This window comes from Zalophus californianus, chromosome 11, assembly GCF_009762305.2.
Source record: "Zalophus californianus isolate mZalCal1 chromosome 11, mZalCal1.pri.v2, whole genome shotgun sequence".
Taxonomy (NCBI): Eukaryota; Metazoa; Chordata; class Mammalia; order Carnivora; family Otariidae; genus Zalophus; species Zalophus californianus.
Genome location: NC_045605.1, coordinates 83435658 through 83441657, shown reverse-complemented (window position 1 = coordinate 83441657; position 6000 = coordinate 83435658).

The window sequence follows — 6000 nt, the reverse complement described above, 5'->3', positions numbered from 1 at the left end:
GGATTTAGGGCGGCCAGACTTCTTACAGCTCAGGGATCCAAAGATACACATCTCAAGAAAGAACCATGTGGAAACCCTGTCTCTTTTTATGACGTAGCCCCAAAGTCAGGCGGTGTCACCTCGGCACTTGATTGAAGCACTGTAAATGTACACCCATGTTCAAGAACTCCATCAACATCATATTGTAAGAGGCACACGTGGGATAGAATATATATTGGAGCAGTCATTTTCAGAAAATTTAATCCACCACCCCAAGCCTCCTGATTGTTGTAATCCTGTTACTTTTCAATAAACTCTCTCATGCTGATCTTAGCCAGGGTCAGATTCTATTACTTATCACTAAAGAATCCCTATCTAGTAGAGTAAGGATCTGTTTTATTAATCCCTTGGCAATTAAATGCCACTTTAATGTTGGATATTTAATTAATATTACCGTCAAGAGGTTGGTACTTATTCATTAACTAATTACTAGACACACCTGCATGACTTTGCTTCCCTGGTGAACAACTCCAACTATTTTATCAAGCTTCACTGCATTGCTGCAAAACAGACATGATTATAAAAAAATAGCTGAAGCAGAGAAAGGTTATTTGGTTTATCACAGATGGCAATGAGGAGTGCAGTGCTTCCAGAAACAGACCCAGAAGTTTTCATTCCCCTGGCCAGGCTGGAACTATTAAATCACATAGAAATACCAGGAAAAGATAAGCTACATGAACCAGTGATTGCTGGCGCTAAACACTCTAGTGAGTTCAAAGAGCCCTCAGGGCCTGCTGCTTATTTGGAAAACCAGAAGAAAAAAAAGAAAGAAAGGAAGGAAGAAAAAAAGTGGTGAGAGAATGTCAGGACAGCAGCCTAGCTACATATTAGCTTATGATTTTATCTTAACCAGGTTGTTTGAAGAATTTACATATTAGGGGTACATGAGTTTACGCATATATGTGCTAAGAGTACTTTAACCCTTTTTTTTAAAAAAGCTTCAGGGCCTGTGTGCACATTTTAAATAATAATGTATGTTCCATTGCCTGTTATCGGGTGGTCAACAAAATATCACCCTACAAAGAAAAAATTTCAACATAAGAGCACATCGATGTCAAAAAAGCAAGTTAGAAAAAAAAAAAGAAGATAGCAGGAGGGGAAGAATGAAGGGGGGGAAATCGGAGGGGGAGACGAACCATGAGACACTATGGACTCTGAGAAACAAACTGAGGGTTCTAGAGGGGAGGGGGGTGGGGGGATGGGTTAGCCTGGTGATGGGTATTAAAGAGGGCATGCACTGCATGGAGCACTGGGTGTTGTACACAAACAATGAATCATGGAACACTACATCAAAAACTAATGATGTAATGTATGGTGATTAACATAACATAATAATAATAATAAATACATTAAAAAAAGCAAGTTAGGAAAGTAGCAAATGATATTAGTATGTCAAATATGATGGCGTTTTACTAAAGATAAAAACATCAAAATAAATAATGAAGCAAGAGACTGTTGTTTCTAGAACTATTCCATCCCTCGCCCTGGAACCAATTAGCCAATTTCCCTAAGATGCCAGAAGGTTCTAGCAGATTATCTTTTTTAATGTCATTGTGTTGTTGACCACCTATACTTTCAAACTCTTTTGTTAATGGAGTTCTTAGAGATAAATAGAGGAGGAAAATATGTGCCTGTGATTCCAGCTACTGATTTTTTTAGTATTTAATTTTTATCTCTTAGGGTTCAAATATTATATTTTATCTGCTCTCAATCTGTCTCTCAATCTCTCCCTCCCTTTCTTTCTCTCTCCCTCGTGCATGCATTCCCTCTCTCTTTCTCTCTCTCTCTCCATTTCCACCTCTTTCCCTCTTTTGGTTCTCTTCCAGAGGCTGCTTTTTCCAGTGACAGACATCTCCATGGGCTGTTCTTTGTGACCACCGACTGTGTTGTGAGAACTGTTTTGGTCTTGCTTTTCTTCATGCCTGTCAAAGGCCACAGAGTTCGGAGTCTGAAAACACAACCTGAATCAGCGTGGACCCGGGATACCCCGAACACATCTCAATAAAACTTTCAATGATCTCCATTTTATACACAACGTTTTAGTTGTGGAAGACATACTTCATCTGAACAAAATTATACTGAATAACACCTCGAATGAAAAGGTCTGTTCAAATAGAGATGATACAGAGAATTACATCTAATACCTTGGTTTTTTAATTCTCCATTATGGATAAAACCACTACAAAACCCAAGAAAAATCATACACATTCCTTTTAGAAGCGCAAATGTCCTAGAACCTTTGATTTGAAAACACCTTGGAGCCCAAGTGTTTTAAACCATCTGGCAGAAAATTCTATAGATGTAAAAACACCTGTTAGCACTATTTTCCAAAGACATGATTATTAAGAGACATTAGTGAAACACCTTTCTATTGAGTAATTTTGAAGCTTTGGCTTCATGATTATTCTTTGTATGTGTTTACCTTATTTTATTAGCAACTTGTCCTGGATTCTGAAGTACTAATTCTTTGCAATAGCAAGGGGTTTTGTGTTACCTTACAATGTGATACCACCTTTAAAATGTTACACTTTTACCTCTGTGGGAGCACACTGCCTCCAACTAAACAACATACATAACTCTCAATCTATCATCTGCATTCCCTTTGCATTAGGTGTAACACTGGCACAAAAATCAGAGCCCCAGCTCCAATTTTTCCAGCTGTCTCTGTTGCCCTGTGATCTTTTGGTACAAATTTTCTAGCCTGTTTGAAAAGGCAGGCTTCTACCCACCCCACCCCACCCCCTTTGATTGTGCGTAGGCATTTTGCCAGCCTGAGACATGGATTAATATGAACAGAATCACAGACTTTTCTGAACATAAGTCATTTACGTGCGTTTAGTGGCATACGTGAGCAAGAAAAAGGCGGACCGCAGTTGGCTTTGTACAGGATCTGGGTAGGTTTTGATTTCACTCAGAGCCAAGAACAAAGGAACCTCTGACTTTTTCTCAAACTCAGCCGGTATGGAATGACTTCTAATGACTTCACGAACTGCTAGCCTTCAGATGACTGGAGCGTTTTTTTACTTCTTAAGTTTTCCTCTTCTGTGACGTTTTATGATTATACCTTATGGTACAGTTCTATTTTTGTTCTTCATGGTTTTCTGAATGCTTAAAGTCTAGAGGGAAATTTTTTTAATCATTTGGCCACCATCAAATGTGCTTTTCAGTTTGGGGATAATGTGGAGAGAGGCTTTAAGTACCGTGCCAACACCAAACATGGCATTCCCTATTGAATGAGCCAATTCCATCCCCTGAGTCTGAATAATTTAGAGGAGACGTGATGTCATTGTCTACTCAGAGATAAATGGAAAGGAGTCTGGGTGTAGACTTTTGGAGTGGTCTTTGTAATAATAGTAATTAAAAAGAGCATTACCTCATATATTTAAACTTTTTGTATATACCATGTGCTTTTCTCATTTTTACCTAATATTACTCATAAAGGGCTGGTAGTTCTGTTTCATTATTTTCAAAGCACTGTTTGATGACACTGGTTTAACAGTTCTCACAGTTCACTGCTTCAGTTTTCATCAGATTATATTTCTAGTTACACTATACACTTTCATCATCAATTTCCATATGCCTCAAAGACATGCAAGGACCAGTTTGCCAACAGCAAATTCAGATACCAGATAATAGCTGCTGTAGAACACATTTTTCTCTTACTACAGACTTTTCTAAAATGAAAATCTTAGAATCCACCAGGCCAATTCCTTGACACTCAAACACACTCATATTTGTTTAACTAGATTAGCCTGTGTGTGTGGTGAAGGTTGAGGATTACCACAGACTATTTAATTTTGATGTGAAGATCTTATGATAAAATAAACACTGTCCATATACACTTCCATATACTTCATGTCCCAGCTGGTGGAAAAGCAACAGCCATCCAATTTGCCAAAAAGCTGCCAAGTTCCAAAGAATTCTTTTATGCCCCCTCCCTTAAATTCCCATAACAACTTTCCCATGTTCCTGCCATCACATCTTGAACCTCCTGTTGGCAAATGAATGCTACAGATTATGACCCATTATATATTCTAGACAAGTCTGAAGTATGCAAATAAGTGTTATATAAACAACTGAAGGTAAAGTTCAAATTTCAACCGGTCATCATTTCGCTACGAACTATCAGTTAATTTGTTTTGCTTATGAATTTCAACAGCATAAATAACCCAAAACTGCAGCTTTCCATGCATAAAATCCTTAATTTTACTTTTTAGCATATTGCTCATGCTTCAAAAGAAGGGAATTAATAAACTGAAAATAAAACCCTAAGTATTTTGGTCTTTCAAAGATCAATTCAATCATTCCCATAGATAAGAATAGCAGAAGGATTTTCTTAATATGTTTTAGGACTACTGAATCCTTAAAGGAACATCTTTTAAAGTAATCTCTATGATTAAAATATATGTGTAGTATTTTGAAATGGAATATGGACAGTTGGGTATTCTGAACTTATAACATGCATTGCACTTCTTTTAAGGAAAGTTCTAGTATTTAGAGCCATACAAAGATGTTTAATGACATGGAGAGATGTTCATAGTATTCTATTCCTTTGAAGGAATAAGTTACATAGGATGGGATATGAGAGAAAAAGGAGGAACTTTTACTTCTTGGTGTACTTCTAGGTTTAATGTATTTATGACTATGTATTAATGTTATATTAAAAAGATTTAGAAATGGGGTACAAAGCTTATAATAATTGCTCAATATGAATCAGGCATTAATCTAAGTGCTTAAAAAAATATTAACACATTTAATCCTTGTAACAACTCTATGAAGCAGGTATATTTAATATCTCCTTTTTACAAACGAAGAAACCCAGACACAGAGGGTCTAAGCAACTTACTCAAAGTCACACAAGTAGTAAGACCCAGAAGTGGGATTCCAACCTTGGTTTTTCTCTCAACTACCACTCTATACACTTAGCTGCATTCCCAGGTTTATTCCATTTTTGTAAACTACATTTGACTGCAAAGCTATATAACCAAATGTTTATAATGGATATTTCTGAATGATGAAATCACAGCTAGTTTTTAACTTTGTCCTTTTGCTTGTCTGTATTTTCCAAATTGTCACAAAACAATGAATAGAAAAAGGAACAAAGTTGAAAATGAAAAAATAATCTTTTTAAAGTTCCTTCTGTACTGAGCATGAAATAGGGATTTTGATATAGTGCTGTGGTTTTTTTTAAACTACCCTCCAGTCAACCTTCCTTTTATTTTAGCTTCTAGTAAAACCACATGCTCTAGATCTTGGCTATTCAACTGTTCTCTTGTGTGCAGGTTTTACTTTGTTTAGGGGTGGTCATTATGGGAAGTCATGAGAACAGAATAAATTGATGGAACTTTCAAAATGTAGAAATACCAAGAAAGGGGTGAAGTTAGAAAACATAGCTGCCATTATAGAAGTCCTGAAGTGTCTGTATTTGCTGCATTTCCATTTCATCTTTTCTTAGAAGTCTGAGTTGCCCAGCAGAGCCATAGTGACATAGCTTGTATCAGTAAGAAACCCAGCGACTACAACATCTTTCTCACAATTGGTCTGGGAAAATTGATTGGGTCCACATGGAATAATCCTGTGCTGAAAGAACAATATTCTTACTTGCAGTCAGTGTCTATGCATTTCCTCTGAAAGCATATCTGTTTCTTTGAAGATTTTCCTTAGAAAACAGCCACTTGTGAAGACTCCCTTAGAATATTGTTTTAAATATAAGTGAACTAGTTCCAATGAGGACTGACATAGAAGTGATGTAGCATTTAAAATCTTTACAGGAGAACAGAAACACACTTATCTCCTGCATTTCTGCTTCATTTGAAATAAGAACAAGTCCAGACGTGTGAGCCATAAGTAGTTGTGGGACACTGAATGGGAGATAAAGTTTTAGGATCTGTGTGTTAGAAAAATGTTAGGTTAAAAAAAAATGTTAGTTAAATATGGTGCTCAGCCTCTCTGGCTGGGGAA